Raw genomic sequence first — 19,948 nt, forward strand, 5'->3', positions numbered from 1 at the left:
CACCCACTCACGGTGTCTCTGCCGAGAGCCGCACCGTTAGTTTAAAATTCAGCCCATGGGGTCAAGAGTGGAAAATCTCCCCTCTGATTCTCTCTACTTAAACTGATGGAGACACCAAATTAAAACTGTTGAAACCAGGGATTGTATCCTGGTTCTTCAATCTAGTGTTCTCCCAACTGAGCTATTCCATCCTCACTGTGGACTCATCTTCATTGGAGACAAATATAACTCCAGGTGGAATTTCCCCACCCGTTCATTCCTCACTTCAGAGGAATGGGACCCGACCAGATCGCGGAACTCAGATTATGTTAATGTTCTGCTCTTGATATCTTAATATTATCTTGCGTTTGAGCCACTTTTAATCAGGTTCACGGACAAATTCTTCCATCATCCCTTCTCCCACATTCTCTCTCTCTCATTCATTCTTTATTCCTCACAGTCCAGAAAGGCTTAGGAATCAGAGCTCACCTCCAAACCCTCTGCACACAGACCTCTGTCTGTTACCCTGTTTGATCCAAGAGACCAGTCAATAAATTACACTCTTTATAAACACAGAAAGCTGCCTCAGAGTGTTGGACAGAGATAAATACACTGAAGTCTTTTGAAAAAAGTTCATCTTACGGGTTGTTACTGAGCCCACAGAGCAGGGCGGGCCCAGGCTCCAGCTCCAGCCCCAGCCCCAGCCTGTGCTGTGTTAGCTGATGCCACCTGGTGTGATACTGAGCCACACGGAGCAGGAAAGGGCCTGGTTGTATTCATGGCCTGTGTTGAGTTAACTGATCCCACTCAGTGTGGTAGGAGCCACACAGAACAGAATGGGCCCAGGCTCCTTCCTCAGCCTGAGGGATGATAGTTCTTCTCACACATTGTTGTACAGAGCCCCACACAGAACAGGGAAATCTCAGGCTCCATCCCCGGCCTGTGGTATTTTACTTCATCGCACCTGGTATGGTACGGAGCCCCCAGAGCAGGAAAGATCCAGCTTCCATCTCCGGCCTGTGCTGAATTAGCTAATCTGACCTGGTTGGCACTGAACCGCAATCAGGGAAGGATGGGCCGAGGCTCCATGGCCTGTGGTGTGTTAGTTATTCTCATTTGGCGAGGTACTGAGCACTATATAGAGCAGGATGGGCCTGTGCTCAGTGAGCTGATCTCACCTTGTGTGGTTCTGAGACCCACACACAAAGCAGGACAGGCCTAGGCCTCATCCCCAGCCTGTGTTCAATTAGCTGATCTCATCCAAAAGATTTTGATAAGGTTCCACACAAGAGGCTTCTCTATAAGATTAATGTCCCTGGTATCAGTGGTCATATATTGATCTGGATTGGGAACTGACTGGCAGGACGTTGGCAGAAAGTAGTTACAGATGGATCTGGATCTGTTTGGAGACCAGTTACCAGTGGTGTCCCACAGGGATCGGTGTTGGGACTGTTGCTCTTTACTATTTTTATTAATGATCTGGATGTAGGTGTAGGGGGCACCATCTGTAAATTGACAGATGATTTGAAGATCTGTGCGAGTGTTCAGACTGTAGACGATACTCGACTGTTTCAGGCTGATCTTAATGTGTTGGGAGATTGGGTTCATGACTGGTAAATGATGTTTAATTTGGGTAAGTGCAGTGTTATTCATGTGGACAGGGCGAATGCTCAACATTCATACACCCTTCAGGGAAAAACATTAAAGTAGGTGGAAAAAAGAAAATAATTTTGAGCAGAGATCTGGATGTTGTAGTGCACAGATCTCGAAAGGTACAGCAGCAATGCTGTGAAGTGATAGTTGGAGCAAATAGAGGGTTGGGCTGCATTCAGAGGACAATTGAGTATAAAATGAGGCATATTCTTTCATGGGATGTGAGCGACACTGGCAAGTCCAGAATTTGTTACCCATCCCTAATTGTCCTTGACAAGGTGGCAGTGAGCTCCCTTCTCGAATTGCTGCACTCCATGTGGTGTAGGTACACCCACAGTGCTGTTAGGAAGGGAGATCCAGGATTTTGACCCAGCATCAGTGAATGAACAGCGATATATTTGCAGATCAGATGGTGTGTGGCTTGGAGGGGAGCTTGCACATGGTGGTGTTTCCATGCATCTGCAGCCCTTGTCCTTCAAGGTGGTGGAGGTCTTCGGTTTGGAAGGTGCTGTCTGCGGAGCCTTGGTGAGTTGCAGCAGTGCATCTGGTAGATGGTACACACTACTGCCACTGTGCGTCAGTGGTGAAGGGAGTGAATGTTTAAGGTGGTGAATGGGGTGACAATCAAGGCGGCTGCTTTGTCCTGAACAGTGTCGAGTTTCTGGAGTATTGTTGGTGCTGCACTCATCCTGGTTTGTGCCTTGTAGATGGTTGACAAGTTTTGGAGAGTCAAAAATCACAACATTATTACAGTGGAGAAGGAGGCCATTGGGCCCATTGTGTCTGCATAGAATCATAGAACATAGAAAGTTTACAGCATAGGCAGGCCAAAAAACGAGCCACCCAGCTGAATCCCATTGTCCAGCATTTGGACCGTAGCCCTGCAGGTTCAGGCACTTGAGGTGCACATCCAGACTCCTTTTAAATGAGTTGAGGGTTTCTGCCTCAGCTACCCTTACAGGCAGTGGGTTCCAGACTCCCACAGCCCTCTGGGTGAAAAAACCTTTCCTCATCTCCCTCTAATTGTTCAACACATCACTTTAAATCTATGCCCCCTCGTCACTGACCTCCCTACTAAGGTAAATAGACCCTTCCCATCCATTCTATCCAGACCCCTCACAATTTTGTACATTTCAATCAAATCTCCCCTCAGCCTCTTCTATTACAAGGAGAACAACCCCAGTCTATCCAATCTTTCCTCATAGCTGCATTTTTCCAGTCCTGGCAACATCCTCATAAATCTCCTCTGTAACCTCTCTAGTGCAATTACATCCTTTCTGGAATCAGGTGACCAGAACTGCACACAGAACTCAAGTTGTGGCCTAACTTATGATTTATACAGTTCCAGCATAACCTCCCTGCTCTTATATTCTATACATTGGCTAATAAAGGAAAGGATTCCATAAGCCTTCTCAACCAACTTATCAACCTATCCTGCTACTTTCAGGGATTTGTGGACATTCACTTCAAGGTCCCTCACTTCCTCTACACCTCTCAGCATTCACCCATTAATTGTGTCTTCCTTTGCTGTGTTTGACCTCACCAAAGGCATCACCTCACACTTCTCCAAGTTGAATTCCATTTGCCACTTTTCTGCCCACCTGACCAGTCCATTTCTCCAGCTCTCCTAATGAGCATTTCACCATGTGCCTTGAGCTGAGTTACTCATCACAGAATTCCCACTATCTGATTTACTCTTGTAGCCAGAGTATGTATATGAATGGTCCAGTTAAGCTTTTGTCAATGGTAACCCCCAGGATGTTGATGGTGGGGGGATTCAGCGATGGTAATGCTGTTGAACGTCAAAGGGAGATGGTTACATTCTCTCTTGTTGGAGATGGTCATTGCCTGGTACTTATGTGGTGTGAATGTTACTTGCCACTTAGCAGCCCAAGTCTGAATGTTGTCCAGGTCTTGCTGCTTCTGGACATGGACTCCTTCAGTATCTGAGATGTCCCGAATTTGTCCTTTTATGAAACCTTGGTCAGGACTCACTTGGAATATTGTATCCAGTCTTGGTCTCCTCACATGATGGGTGATATTGAGGCTTTGGAAAGGGTACAGAGGAGAGACATTCGACGAATTCCCAGTATAAGACATCTTGGTTATCAAGTTAGACTAAAAGAGTTGGGACCCTACACCTTAGAGAAACCTAGACTGAGGGGTGATCCGATTGAGGTTCATAAATAATGAAGGGTCCAATTCAGCATGGGAGAGGAGTCATAACTTTCTATTGTGAAAGGCCAGATGGCACCCGGATCACATTAAATTTCATTTTCAGTGGTTGGCTAATGTACCAGGATGGCCGAGTGGTTAAGGCGTTGGACTTAAGCTCCAATAGACATGTGTCTGCGTGGGTTCAAACCCCACTCCTGGTATCTGTGCTTACCAAATGTTACTTTTTCTTTCCCTGACTTTTGCCTTGCACCATCATCTCTTCTGTCATTTAATCACTCTTGCCTTCGAACTGATCACAGCTTCCTATTATTTGATCTGCCCCAGCACCTTTCCTTGGCTCCGCGCTTGCTTATAAACTGGTAAATCTTTAACTTAATCTCCTCTGTCCCCTGACAATGACCTTCTCATCCTTCCTGGATTGTGGTTCCTCACAGGATCCGCTGCCTCTCCGACTCCCCTCCAGGTAACTGAAGGCCCTGAGCCTTGGTCTCTCTTTATACGCTAGCTGGTAGTTGATTTCTTGCAGGTCTGCCACCGCTCAGGAGAAGCTCAAAACCCAGATCAAGCAAAGTATCAAGAGGAATGTGAACAAAGGCTCCCTGGTGCATAGCAAGGGACAGGGAGCCTCCGGCTCCATCAAAATCAGCAAGAAGGAAAACCTAGGGAAATGTGGGAAAGAAGGTGAAGAAACCAGCAAACAAGAAATCTTCAGTGAAGAAACCAGCAGACAAGAAATCTTTAGTGAAGAAACCAGCAGACGTGAAAGTGACAACAAAGAAAGTAACAGCCAAGAAAACGAGCAGCAAGGCGGCGGCAACGCCAAATAAGGTGGTGAAGAAAGCAGCGCTTCAGAAAAAGTCTGCTGCAAAGAAGGTCAAAAAAAGCAAGAGTGCGGCGGGCGGAAAGGCGCTGAAGAAAGTGCAGACATGGAAGAGCAAGGTCAAGCCGAAAGCAGCGAAGGCTCAGAAAGCAGGGTCTGGAAAGAAGTGAAAGAGCGCGGGAAACTTGGAAACATCTGAACACAAAGGCTCTTCTCAGAGCCACCCACATCTCTCAGGAAAGAGCTGATCCCCTGATCAAATGATCCCTGTCCCGGCCCCGCCTGCAGATTCCACATGGAAATGATTTGGAGTAAATCCAGGATCCCTGGTGACTCCCCTCCACCCAGACTTTTCCCCACTCTCTGTAATAAAACAGAGGGATATCCGGCCCTCTCTCTAACTGGAGATGTGTTCGGTACAGTCTCAGTTCACAAATTCAGGGGGAGAGTCTGTGAGACAGGAACACTGGCGGAGAAACCCCACCTCACAACTCAAACCCCAACACATGAGTTTCTCCAATTCAGCTGGAGTCGGGTGACAACAGGAGCTGCGATAGGCTGTGATCGGGAATGTGAGGAATGGATTTGTTCAGGGAGGAATGTACCTGGAATCTCCGAAAATAATAGTTCCTAATTTCCCCAGATGACACATTCTGCAGTGAGAGTGAAAAGTCTCTTCACTGCTTCACATTTACTAATTGTTTGGTTCTAGATGAATAATGAGTCAGAGAGTAATGACAGGATCTGAAGCTTCTTTCACACCAGCCCTTGAATGACTCAGTGTGAAGTGTCCAATGTGTGAAGCTACTGCCAGGGTTTGTCAATCTGAACAGTTTCAGCTCAGTTACTGGGGGCCTGGAATCCCCGCAGTTTGACTCTGTCTCTGATTGGTCACCCGCTTCTCAATCCAATTCTTAACCAATAGGAGAATCACATATAAGTAAATAGAAGTTCTCATTGGCTTAGATTTTCCAATTGGAAAAAGCCCGGCAATTCCAGAGCAGGAAGGAATTGAAGTGATGGAAAATTTCAATTTTCAGGCAACAATTTTAAAACCTCTCATTTTATGTTCTGTTTTACTGTATTTACCGTCACAAAATCCTGACGCGATTTTAGGAATCGTTTTCATTTGTCAATCTGTTAACTGTAAGCGGCGGGAGGAAGGTCCGGTTCAGCAATTTAAAACGGGACAAATATCAGCTTCCTCTCTGTAAAAGGAACAAATTAGCGACTAACCGCTTCTCACAGGCTTCTCGGGGACTGACAGAAACGAGCGGTTTCTGATCCTTTCTCCTGAAAGAGGCGGATAATGCTGCAGGGAGCAATGAACTGCCCTTCACTTTCTGGCTGCTAATACACCCCTGACTTTAAACAGTTCAAACAGCGACTGATGCTTCTGTCGGAAAATGAGCAGATTCACCAGAATGATCCCGGTCCATCATGGCCAAAGACATCCAGCTGGCCCGCCGCATCCGCGGGGAACGCACCTTAAACCCAGCTTCAGTAACAAGTGTAACAAGGGCTCTTTTCAGAGCCACCAAATCAGCAAAGGAAAGAGCTGCCATCTCTGTTCATCATCAAACCCATTAGATTGAAGGGGCGGTCACATGGTTTCTGTTTTGTCACATCACTTTCCCGAAAGGCCTGTTGGACTGAGAGCTGGTCTGGAATTTAGAAAGCAGCATTACCGGAGACTCATTGCTGCTCAGCACAATCTCAACCCCGCTCCTGGGATCCGTTAGCTGGCATTTGGGGGAAAGAAATGGATCCCAGTTTTATTTGGAAGGCATTAATGGAGTCGGGTCCGTTCACATGAGGGTTATTTACAAACATTACCCAATGAGTTCACTAATATTTGAATCCATTGGAGATCAGTACACAGGATATGTAAGTTAGCTCGGTCACTCTGACTGAAACCGCCAGTTCCCCGGGGCTGCAGACCCTGACACTGCGGGGAGAGAATCCCCGACCCTATCCCGCCGCCGGGGGGAACAGACAGCTCTGTGTCCGGAGAATAGGGAGGGCCGGGGGGAAGGCACATATTAAAGCGCTGCAACGGACTCAGCTCCTGTGTGTGCACAACTCTCACTGATTCCGTCCTCTGGGAACAGTGCGGTCTAAACAGATCAGGTTAGGAGAGAGACACACAGCCCGAGAATGGCCTCTTCCTTCCTGCATTTACTCTGTTCCGGGAGCAGATTCTCATTGAGAAGCGGCACTCAGATCACCGGAGAGAAATAAAAACACAATTCAAACTGTCCAAATGAAAAACAGAGAATTAACACGGACACTTCCATTATTAAATTAATTCATCAGCTCCGAACCAGTTCCCGTTAATGTACCGGGATAATCTCGGGATTTATCAAATCGAAGGCAGCGGGATTTATTAAATTGTTGATTCTGACACCCTGTAGTTCACTTCTTCACTTAACTAGAGGGGGAGATGTGTGAGCAGAGAAACAGAGCGAAATCCAGAGAGGGAACTGAAAACACACCTGGACAGATGTGAAACAGGTCAATCCACTGTTCCAATAACTCCATCTCTGATTCCCTCCTGACAGTAACCAGCCCTTTCACAGAGACTGTGGGTGGCTCTGAAAAGAGCCTTTGGTTTATTCGATGACATTTCGGCCGCTTTACTTTTTCTGGGAGCTCTGAGCGCTGGTTTTCTTGGGCAGCAGCAAGGCCTGGATATTAGGCAGCACCCCGCCCTGAGCGATGGTCTCCCCTCCCAGCAGCTTGTTGAGCTCCTCGTCGTTGCGGACGGCCAGCTGCAGGTGTCTGGAGATGATGCGGTTCTTCTTGTTGTCCCGGGCCGCGTTGCCGGCCAGCTCGAGGATTTCAGCGATCAGATACTCGAGCACAGCAGCCAGAAAGACCGGGGCTCCGGCACCCACACGCTCAGCTTAGTTACCCTTTCTCAGGAGCCTGTGAACACGGCCCACCGGGAACTGCAGTCCAGCCCGGGAGGAGCGAGACTTGGCCTTGGCCCGAGCTTTCCCGCCGGTCTTTCCACTTCCAGACATTTCCACAATCTCACAAATACTTTCACAAAGAATGAATAATTTCCTTAGCATTGACAGTATATCGCCAGCAGTCAGAATGGCCGAACGGTCTAAGGCGCTGCGTTTAGGTCGCAATCTCCATTGGAGGCGTGGGTTCGAATCTCACTTCTGACCAGTTGTGTTTTGACTGAACTGGAGGCGTTTGGGAGCAGCGGTGAAGAGCAAAGAGAAAGCAGGAAAGAACATGGACAAACAAAGTAACAATGGACCCAAAGATGTTGCAACAAAACATGAGAGTCAGAGGCAACGAAGCAAACAGCAGGGCACATAAAAGATCAAAAATGTAACCTTTGTATCGGGGTGGAAGATGTTGCCAATATCCTGAATGAATACTTTACTGTTTTCCCGAATGAGAGGGTGATGCAGATATTGTTATTAAGGAGGAGGAGTGTGAAGTATTGGACGTGATATCTTAAGGAGAGAGGAAGTCTTAATGGGATGAGCATCGTTGAATGTGGATAAATCATCAGGACCAGTTGAAATGTACCCCAGGCTGTTGAAAGAAGCCAGGGAAGAAATAGTGGAAGGTCTGACCATCATTTTCCAATCCCTCACTGGATACAGGTGTGGTGCCAGAGGATTGGAGGTCTTGTAACGTTGCAATAAAAGCAAAATACGAGGCAGATCAAGCATGGCTGATCCTTTCGAGTAGAGAAACAGGGCTGAATTCCCTGAACCAGTGCTACAGCTTTCAGAATAGAAGGAGCCTATACACACCTGATGGGTTCCACTTAAACAAAAGAGCTGGAGGTGTTGAAGGTCAGAACAGATAAAATGTGGAGGAGTGTTTGAAGCAGATGCTGTGTGGTTACTGTAGTTGTACTATGGAGTTATTTCAAGGAGGTGATTCTGAATGTAATGGATCAACGTGGACCCATCCAAGGCAAAGGTTCTAAGCTTCCCTGTGGTCCAGCCTGGTTGAATGGAACTGAAGCAAACAAATCATCCAGAAGTGGAAAAGAAATATAAGGCCATGAAAGCACAGAATTCAGATGGATGCAATACCAGATGGTATGGCAAGAGTGTAAAACAGCAACAGACTGGTGAATAAAACTTTCCCATTGAATGAGACAAGAGAAAAGAAGGGCAATAATAGTGTCAGGTGAGTTGTGACACTATTCACATTCCACCTTGATCTGAATAGGACTGTTGAAGGGAGTGATTGAGAAGAATAGAGGAGAAATGAAAAGAAAGGAGAAATAAACAAAAGGTCTTTTGATTTTAGAATGCTTGTTTTTGGAAATGACAGACTGTAAAGTGTGTGTGTCAGAAGATATAGAGCGAAGTTGGGTATGACAAGATCACAGGAAAGTTGTGCCCTGAGACAAGGTGTGTGTTGACAGGAAAGCTGCTTTCTTTTGCACAATATGTATTTTATTCATATAATTTGTGCAATTACATTGCAAAGCAGTTCAAATTTAATATTACATAAGGTACAATACAGATCAGTTTCCTTCAATAATGTACATGATGTATCTCACTATCCCTGCCTGCACAGGTTATATTTACAGTATTTACATTACAAATCAAACATTCTCTGGTGCAAACAGCCCGAGGGGTTTTTCACGGATTCCAGCCCCTCACTGTACTATGGCCTACTAGGGCCTCAGACTGCAGCCTTTCCCCATTGAGTCTCCATGGTGGCTTCCCCAAGCTTTAATGCCGTCCCACAGCACATAGTCTTGGACGTTGCAATGTGCCAGTCTGCAACACTCGGTCATGGACAGCTCTTTGCACTGGAATACCTGTCCCACGGCCGGGCTCGTTCTCAATAGAGATCATTTCAAATGAACATTTCCTAAATCCGTGCTTTCTCTCTCGCAATAAAGAGAACAGGATGTCTGGCAGATTCAGTGTGAGACAATAACACTGCCGGGTAAAGGCCGCTTTCCAACTCCAATCTTAACACAGGAGATTCCCCAAACAGCTGCAGTAAGGTGCTGTGAACTGCTGGAAGCGGATGTGTGAGGAAATGGTGATGTTACTGAGGAGGTTTCTTAGTATAGAATGGACTGTGTTTAGGTGGGAATATTACTGAGTGTTAATTGCATCGGGACCATATTTAAAAGCTCCGGCTTTCTGGAAAGCCTTGACTATGAAGGCCGAGTCTGGAAGGGTTTGTGTGGAGAGCTGGGTTTTGGTTCTACTGTTAATAAAGGGTTTGAAATTGGCAGCCCGGAGGAAACTGGAGGTGGAGCTGAAAGATGAGGGGCCGTTCTCTCTCTGTCTGTCACTCTGGGTGTCTCCTCCATCTAGCTCTCTGTTTAATCTTCACTCTTGTCTCCTCCCCTCCCTGCTCTCACTCTGCCTTTCTCAGCCAGGTCCAGGTGGCCTGTATAAAAAGGAGCCTGACAGAATCAGTCTCTTTTATTGTGCACTGATTTGAGGAAAGAATCAACATGTCTGCCAGTAAACAAGAGTATGCTCCAGGCTGGCAGCATGTTAGAATCCATGAGGAAAGGCATCATCACCCTCATCGACAAGCAGAAGGGGGAGAGGACAGAAATCAGAAATTGGTGGCCCAATTTCTGCTTCATGCTGACTACAAGATTCTGTCAAAAGACATAGCCAGTCGATTCAAGTCTGCTCTGGAGTTGGTGATTCACCCTGATCAGACCTATACTATACCAGGCAGGACAATCTCTGATAGCTTTGCGCTACTCAGGGATATGATCACCTATGTATGGGACAGGAGGGTGGACACCTGCCTCATCAGCCTGGACCAGGAGAAGGCTTTTGACAGGATATCGCACACTTACAGGTGACTGTTAGTGGAAGACATTATTAAGAACTAATTAAATGTACCTAGCAACAGCTAGGACCAATTATTATTTTACATGGTGGTGTGATGGCCATCCAGGGGTTAAAAGTAGGGATCTTATAAGGTTTCAGTGTGCAGGAACACTAGAAGGCCTCTGGGGTAAAGCCTCAGATCATCGAACAAGTTCTCCACCTGATGAGGGATCTAGACTGGACAAAGAGGACCGTGACGCTCTGAGACCAAGCTCGACCAGACCCCAGAGCTGTAAAGTTATATTCCCCAAGTTTGTTAAGTATAATTTTACTTTCAATTATTAAGTACTATTTTACTCTCAATAAAAGTTCTGGACTTATTAATCAAGTATCCTGTTGCTTTAATTGGTTAAAGTCATGCCCAAAGTGATTGTCTGCAATAGACTTTCCAGAATTAAAAGATAAGTCTGCAAGGGTTGTGAATATTACAGCCCTGTTTAAAAAGAGAGATAAACCCAGGAACTACAGACCAATTAGTCTAATGTCGGTGGTGGGGAAACTTTTAGAGACAATTATCCAGGAGGAAATTAACTGTCACTTGGTAGAACATGGGCTGATAAATGACAGCCAGTACAGATTGGTTAACAGAAGATTGTGTCTGAAATAATTAATGAATTAATTTCTTTGATGAAGTTTCAGAGAGAGTTGACGAGGGTGGTGAGGTTAATGGTGCGTGTCTGGACATCAAAATTGTGTTTGAAAAGGTACCATAAACTAGACTTGGGGCAGCACAATGGCACAGTGGTTGGCACTGCAACCTCGCAGCTCTCGCAACCCAGGTTCAGTTCTGGGTACTGCCTGTGCAGAGTTTGCAAGTTCTCCCTGTGACTGTGTGTGTTTCTGCTGGGTGCTCTGGTTTCCTCCCACAAGCAAAGACTGCAGGTTAATAGGTAAATTGGCTGTTGTAAATTGTCCCTAGTGTCGGTAAGAGAATGGTGGGGATGTGGTAGGGAATATGGGATTGGTGTAGGATTACTATAAATGGGTGGTGGTTGGTCAGCACAGACTCAGTGGGCCGGATGGCCTGTTTCAGTTTTGCATCTCTCTATGACTTGTTAACAAAATTCAAGCAGATGGGATTAAAGGGGCAGTGGCAGTGTGGATCCAAAATTGGCTGCAGGGTAAAAAGTAGGGTGAATGCTTGTTTTTCAGAATGGAGGGAGTTATACAGTAATGTCCTTGTTGTTGCAATATGTTCAATGTCAGACCCCGAGCTGTCCGAGGGATGGGGCAATTTGTGATGTTCCTGTGGTTGCAATATTTGCAGTGTCTGACCTTGATCTGTCACAGGGACGTGGCATTTATGAGGTCCCTGTGGGGTGCTGTTTGTTTGGTGTGTCACACTGACCTGTCCCAGAGAGCGGGAAGGTTGTGATGTCCTTGTGGGTTGCAATCTGTTCAGTGTCTGACTCTGATCTGTACCAGGGATGGGGCAGTGTGTGATATCCTTGTGCATGTCATACAGGCCCACTGGTGTGTGGTTCCATCCTGATGCCAAGAAACAGAGCCCCATCTCTGGGCAAAAAGTCTCACTTCTCGATGGGTGTCTCGAGAAGACACAGTGGCGCAGTGGTTAGCACCGCAGCCTCACACCTCCAGTGATCCGCGTTCGATTCTGGGTACTGCCTGTGCAGAGTTTACAAGTTCTCCCTGTGACCACTTGGGTTTCTGCCGGGTGCTCCGGTTTCCTCCCACAGCCAAAGACTTGCAGGTTGATAGGTAAATTGGCAATTGTAAATTGCCCCTAGTGTAGGTAGGTGGTAGGGGAATTGAGGGGATGTGGTAGGAATACGGGATTAATGCAGGATTAGTATAAATGGGTGGTTGATGGTCGGCACTGACTCGGTGGGCTGGAAGGGCCTGTTTCAGTACTGTATCTCTAAATAAATGAATAAGAAGGCTGAGGGAGTAAACCTGGAGAGTAAATCCGGAGTGGAGTCCTGGAGGCAGTTACCTGTTACTTATCAGGCAGTTTTCCAGCAACTCCAACAGCAGAGCTGGTAACAAACAGTACTGGTTTTTCCTTTCCTTTGGACAATACTAGCAATGCTGAGAGGGGGTCCTGATGCTCAGGGTCTCCGTACTATTTGCCCAGGCCTGTGCCCTGAAGAGGACACTCCAGCTTCTTGGTTAAACATGAGCACAACCCGGGAATAAACAGTTACTGATTGTGAGCTCTCATTCAATTGGTGCAGAGTATGAGCGCCAGGGGTTACTTCGGACAGTGGGAGAGCTCTTAGTGTCTCATTGGATAACTACCATTCACTCCAAGCTGGGCAGCCCCCAGTCAGTTAGGTGCTGTGAAGCCACGACCTGCTTGCTTCAATGGGTGCTTGAAGCTTAGAGAATCATCTCTGAACAGACGGATTGATAATCTATGCACCAAGAAAAACAAACTCAACAAAGAAGACACCAGTCCTTCACATCACAAGCTGGAATGTAAGGACCGTGTGTCCTGGCCTTACCGACACCCTTCTGCAGGTTGATGACACACACAAGACAGCTGTGATCGACAAGGAACTCACAAGGCTCAATGTGGACATTGCTGAGCTGCAAGAAACTAGACTCGTTCAAAGTGGATCCCTCAAAGAGAAACACTACACCTTCTTCTGGCAGAGGAAAGCCCAAGAGGCAACTCGTGAGCATGGAGTGGGTTTCACAGTAAAAAACACGCTACTTGAGATGAGTGAACCACCCACAGTAGGCTCAGAGAGACTTCTTACTCTTCACTTGTCAACAAGCGTGGGCCCAGTTAATCTCATGTGCATCTATGTCCCGACACTCACCTCCACCCCAGATGTCAAGGATCAATTCTATGTGACACTTGACACTGCCATCAGTAGAATTCCCAGCACTGAGGGACTGTACCTTCTAGGAGACTTCAACACAAGCTTGGATACTGACTACACAGCTTTGCCAATGTGCATAGAGCACCAGGGGATTTGCAAGATGAACGAAAATGTACAGAGGTTGCTGGAGCTATGCTGTCACCATGGATTCTGTGTGATGAACAGCTACTTCCAGGTCAAGCTGTGCCACAAGGTGTCCTGGAGACATCCGAGATCACGCCACTGGCACCAGCTAGACCTTATCATCACCAGACATACCACCCTCAGCAGTGTCCTCATCACTCACAGCTATCACAGCGCTGACTGTGACACTGACCACTCACTGGTGTGTAACAAGGTCAGGCTTCAGACAAGGACGCTTCATCCATCCATGAAGAAAGGTCGTCCTCTGATCAACACTTGCCGAACCACTGACCCAGGAGTTCCTCAACATCCTCGATCAGGCTCTTTCAGACAACAATGCTCAAGGCCTCAGTGCAGTGTCAAAGTGGAATCATCTGCACACCACCATCTATAACTCTGCACTCACTGTGTATAGGAAAAGAGATGGGAGGAATGCTGACTGGTTTGAGGCTTATTGGACTGAAATGGAGTCAGTTACTGCAACTAAGAGGAGAGCCCTCATGAACTGCAAACAAGTCCCCAGCAAACAACATCTAGATGCTCTCAGAGCTGCCAGAAACAAGTCTCTGCAGACTGCTCAGCACTGCACCAATCAATACTGGTTAAAACTCTGCTGCTGAATCCGGGGATGCTAGAGGGATGTATGAAGGAATTAAGAAAGCAATGGGCCCAGTAGTAACTAAATCAGCACCTTTTGAAGACAAAGAGAGGGGTGATCATCACTGAACCTAACAAGCAGATGGAAAGGTGACTGGAGCATTATCTTGAACTCTACATAACGGAGAACATTGTCATTGAAGTATCTCTCAGTGCCATTCCAGACTTCCCTGTCATGGAGGAACTGGACAGTGAGCCCACCATAGTCCAGCTCAACAAGGGCTCAAAACATGCGTGATACAAACATTGTCACCTTGTACAAAACTAAGGCGGATCGAAGTGACTGCAGCAATTATCGTAGCCAGCTACTCAGTTCCACTCACCTGCTCGATCCCTTTCCTCCTGCAAGTTCCTTTGCTTCAGGTATCTATCCAATTTCCTTTTCAAATCATTGATTGTCTCTACTTCCACCACACTCGTGGGTCAGGACATTACCACTCACAGCATAAAAAAATTCCACCTCACCCAAGGATGGGAAATATTTATATCTTCCATATTTAGCTTATTCTCTATCTCCACGAGAATAGAATGGCAGTCAACATGAAAGGGAACCCAAAAATCTTTGAGCAGTCTTTAAATAATAAGCAGGTAGTAAGCGGTGAAGTGGGCCCCATTAGGGACAAAAAGGGTAATATATACTTAGAGCTTCAGGGCAATGTTAATCTAGTTAATGAGTACCTTGTATCAATGATCACTAAGGAAGTGGAATTTGACACAATATCAGTAGAAGTGGAGAGTGTAGAGGCAATGGAGAGGGTACAAATTGAGAGAGGGAGGCACTGAAAAGGCTGATTATGCTTCAGGAAGATAAATTACCTGGCCCGGATGGCTTTCATCCCAGATTGCGAAAGGAAATGTGGATGCAGATAACCTAAAGGCTTTCTATAATCTTCCAATCTTCCCTGGATACGGGGGAGGTGTCAGAGGATTAAACAGTGGCAAATGTGACACCCTTATTCAAGAAAGGGTGCAAGGACAGTCCGGCTAACTACAGGCCAGTTAGATTAACAGCAGTGGTGGGTAAGGTATTAGAAAGAATAATCAGGGAAAAAATCAACAGTCACTTGTAGAGGTTTGAGTTAATTAAGGAGAGTGAGCATGGATATATACATGGGAGTTCATGCTTGACTAATCTAACTGCATTTTTTGATGAACTAACAGAGAAGGTTTATGAAGGGCATGCAGTGGATGTTGTTTATATGGATTTTAAGAAGCGACACATAAAAGGGTGATTAACAACATTGAGGTTCATGGAATAGGAGGGTCAGTGTCCAATTGGATAGAAAATTGGCTTAAGGACAGAAAACAGCAAGTCGTAATAAATGATTCATTCTCAGACTGGAAGGTTGTCGACAGTGCTGTTCCCCAAGGGTCACTGCTGGAACCACTGCTTTTTATTTGCTACAGATAAATGACTTGGATCTTGGAATATAGAGTAGAATCTCAAAATATGCCGATAACACCAAACTTGGAGAAGTGGCAAACAGTGAGGATGAAATGAACCACCTGCAACAAGACAGTGATAGGCTGGCAGAATGGGCAGACAGGTGCAGATGGATTTTAATAGCGACTAGTGTGAGGTGATGCATTTTAGCAGAAGGAATAGGGAGAGGCAATATATACTTAATGGCACAGTTCTAAAGAGTGTGCAGGAATAGAGGGACCTGTTCACTGAACAATGAACAACGTGAACAATTACTTCTTGTTGTGTGCTCTCAGATTTGTCACCTTCACTGCACTGGAGTGAGGTGACATCTACTGGCAGGAAGCAAGAACTGCAATCAAGCAGCAGAAATTCCATCGTCTGTCAGGGTGAAAGAAACATTGCAATGTGAGGAAATAGTGAATGGGTTTGATTGGGTTGATGGAGACATGATTCCACTTGTGGTGGATTCCAAAGCAAAGGCCAGAAATATAAAATTGTCATTATTAAAAGATATGAGGAATTCATGATAAATGTATTTAGGTAGTGAGTGGGTGGAATCTAGATAAAATAGAAAGTGAGATTGGGTGGACAGAAGCAGTGTGAAAGGATGGCTCAAACAAAAGGTAAACGCCCTGAAAGGTTAACTCTGTTTCTCTCTCCACAGATGCTGCCAGAGTTTCTGAACATTTCCAACACTTGCTGTTTTTATTTCAGAATTTGCAGGATGTTGCTTTGCTCTGAAAAAAAATGGATGATCGGCTTTGGCTGCCAGTGAAATTCCACAGGAGCTAAAAGGAAGTTCTGATATCAGTGGCATGTTGCTCTAGGGGTATGATTCTTGCTTAGGGTGAGTGGTTAATTAATGTGTGAGAGATCCTGGGTTCAAATCCTAGACAAGCCCTTCTTCTTTGGCATTTTTAGTTTAAGGTCATTGATTGGTTTCAGCCTTGCAGAAGGCGGAATTGATTTCCATATGGAGCCTGCTTGAGGACCAGAAAGCTGGATTCAAAGAGCTTGATTAACTAAATGTACAGATAGCCAAGTGGGAATATAAAGTTGTTGCAGTAATTGTGACCTGACTCCAAAAACAACAGGACTGGGTTCTGGACTGGAATGGAATGGAATTCTTCAGTGTTTCTGTTGTTTGGCTTGCATTGACTCATCGATTTTCTTGTTTTTCACTTTGTCGATGCCTTTGAATAATTGTGGATCCTTCTTCAGATTGTCTTCTTTCACCAGGTAGTTCTGACCTCTGATGATGATGATTGTAATGAGCTTCAATTTCGCTGATAGTTTTGGAACTGAACAGATTTCCTTTGCTTGAGTCTGCAACATGGAACTCAGTCTGACATGTGGACCCATGGGAGGATTTGAATGCCACCCCTGCGTTGAAGAATACAGTTGCATCCATCCAATAAGAGACCGAGTAGAAGTGACAGTTCAGTCAGTCAAACATGAAACTTTTAATTTCAGGGTGGTGAGTTTGAGTGCCATTTTGTTTTTCCCTTTTTTAAGGCTTCATTAGCAGAGAGTACAAGGAGTGTTTGAAATGAAATTCAGCAAAAGTATGAGAAAGTCTCACTTTGATTCAGGACTCTTATCTCTCTGCAGCATCTCGCTGTGAAAGATTGAACTTCATCTCATTTCATTCCCAGCTCGGGGTCAGTGCGGCTCAGTGGGACTTCTGGCCATCTCCCGCTTCACAATCCATCAGTGCTGAGAAAGCAATGGGGAATATTATTCACGGCTCTGTAACCAGAGGACACCAATTTAAGGTGAATGGCCAAAGAACCAAAGGCAACATGAGGAAAAACTTCTTTTGCACAGCGAGTGCTTAAGATCTGATATGCACTGTTTGAGAGTGTGATGGAGGCTGATTCAAACATGGTTTTCAAAATGGTATAAAATAATTATCTGAAGTGAAAAAAATTGCATGTTTTCATGGAATACATGAGTCTGTGGCATGAGCTGAGTTGCTCGTGCAGAGAAGCAGCACAAGCACAATGAGCTGAATGGCTTCCTTTTGTTCTGTAACTATTCTATGATCTATGATTCTTTTCAGAGTGAAATCAACACTCACATACAAGAAACTGACAGGTACAATGTAAACCCCACACTAACAAACCAGTGAATGCTAGGGACAGAGTAAAACCAATCAGTCCTGGACTAGAAAGTGACAGGTACACGGTAAACTTCGCATTACCAGACAAGAAATTGTCAGATACAGTGTGAAACCCACAGTCACGTAGCAGCAGTTGGCAGGTAACGTGTAAAATTCTTTCTTTCATATCCCAACTGCAAGGTACAAAGGAAATTAGGTACAAACCCAGGCTCACACTTCAAAGACTGAGAGATACAGAGCAAAACACATACTCACCTACAAGTACAGAGACGAAGACACACTCAGAGGAGGTGCAGATTCAAGACACATGCATGTAACAGAAACTGATAGGGATAGAATCAAACCCTTTCTCACTTCTCAGAAACTGATAGATCTCGACAAAAGCTGATGCTCACATACAAGTTGTTGAAAGATATGTGGTGAAACTCACAGAGCAATAGCAGAAACAAACAGGTATTGAATAATACCCACAGTCACAGACCAAAAACTGAACTATACTGAGTTAAACACCACTTTCTCACACCAGAAACTCATGGCTACAAAGTGAAGCTGACTCTATCCTCCCAGGCACTGACAGGTGCAAAAGAAAACACTCACGACGATTCCAGGACATGAAATGTACGTAATAAAACCTTTCAGCTGAAAGAATAGCATTAATGACAGGTGTGATACCCAGAATTCTCAGCGGCCTAGAATCCGCCCTATCTGTGACAGGAGCGGGGCGCGCAGGCGCGGTAGAGAGCTTTGTCAGCAGCTCGAGCTGCGGGTTCGGAGTTGGAGCGGGATATTCACAAAGTGCGAGAAGACTTTGCGGGCTCACACAGCTGGAGCAGGGCCTCAGGGCCACAATAAGATGGAACAATCCCATCTGTCTCCCTGCGGATGGCGATGGTGAAGCTTTACCCGGTGAGGCTTCCCGAAACGGCGTCTATAAATGGATAAGAATTGGGGACTGGGCAGGGAGCGTCTCTAAATGAATAAAATTTGGGTACTGGTCAGGGAGCGTCTGTAAATGGATAAGAATTGGGGACTGGGCAGGGAGCGTCTGCAAATGGATAAGAATTGGGGGACTGGGCAGGGAGCGTCTCTAAATGAATAAGATTTGGGTACTGGTCAGGAAACGTCTGTAAATGGATAAGAATTGGGGACTGGGCAGGGAGTGTCTATAATTGAATAAGAGTTGGAGACTGGGCAAGGAGCGTTTCTAAATGAATAAGATTTGGGGACTGGGCAGGGAGCGTCGATAAATGCTTAAGAATTGGGGACTGGTTCGGGAGCGTTTTTTTATTCGTTCGTGGGATGTGGGCGTCGCTGGCTCGATCTCAGCTCGAGTAATGTGTCCAGTTCTGGGCACCAGGCTTTAGAAAGGACATCAAAGCTTCTGAGACAGTTCAGAGGAGATTTACGAGAATGATACCAGAGATGAGGGGTGTCAGTTCTCTGGACAGGCTGGTGAAGCTGGGATTGTTCTCCTCAGAGTAGAGAAGGTTAAGGGAAGATTTAATAGAGGTGTTCAGAATCATGAAGGATTTTCATAGGGTAGAGAGGGAGAAACTGTTTCCACTGTCCTGGGGGTCAGTAACCAGAGGACACAGATTTAAAATAATTGGCCAAAGATGTCAAGGGGAGGTGAGGAGAGATCGTTTTACCCAGTAACTGATTCGGATTTGGAATGAATTGTCTGACAGTGTGGTGGAAACAGATTCAATTATAACTTTCATAAAGGAGTTGGACAAATATTTCAAAGTGAAATTCTCCAGGATTATGGGGAAATAGGCACGGGGTTGGACTAATTGCATCTTTTTGTCAGAGAGTCAGCAGAGGCACAATGGGGCCGAATGGCCTCCTTCTGTGCTGTATGATTCTATGAACATAAGAACGAGGAGCCGGAGTCGGCAAGTCAGCCACTCGAGCCTGCTCTGCCATTCAATACAATCATGGCTGATCTCATCACGGCAGTTCTTTTTTTTTATTTCCAAAATATACTTTATTCATAAAAATCTGTAAAAATTACATTGCCAAACAGTTTCCAAACAGCACCAAAAAATACAAACATTGCAAGGGAGATCAGTTTCCTTCAATACTGTCATGAGTTTCTTCCCAACCCTTCCGTTTCACAATTGTCATGTCAATTACAGTTTTACATTTACAGCAATTGAGAATATTAACGATACAGTTCGAGGGATTTCCCATGGATCCAGCCCCTCAGTCCAGCTTGGTGGGGGAACCTTACACTGTGGTCTTTCCCCATTGAGCCTTTGCTGCGGCTGCCCCAAGCTTTAG

At 45.7% G+C, this 19,948-nt stretch overlaps 2 non-coding genes across 2 annotated transcripts; both read left to right on the forward strand.

Moving 5' to 3' along the window:
- Window positions 1-3,927: 3,927 nt before the first annotated feature.
- On the forward strand, window positions 3,928-4,010 carry trnal-uaa (transfer RNA leucine (anticodon UAA)). The gene has a single exon. It is a non-coding gene; the product is annotated as a tRNA-Leu (tRNA).
- A 3,716-nt stretch (window positions 4,011-7,726) lies between these two features.
- trnal-uag (transfer RNA leucine (anticodon UAG)) lies at window positions 7,727-7,809 on the forward strand. The gene has a single exon. It is a non-coding gene; the product is annotated as a tRNA-Leu (tRNA).
- The last annotated feature ends 12,139 nt before the right edge of the window (window positions 7,810-19,948 follow it).

This window comes from Heterodontus francisci, unplaced genomic scaffold (genome assembly GCF_036365525.1).
Source record: "Heterodontus francisci isolate sHetFra1 unplaced genomic scaffold, sHetFra1.hap1 HAP1_SCAFFOLD_102, whole genome shotgun sequence".
Taxonomy (NCBI): domain Eukaryota; kingdom Metazoa; phylum Chordata; class Chondrichthyes; order Heterodontiformes; family Heterodontidae; genus Heterodontus; species Heterodontus francisci.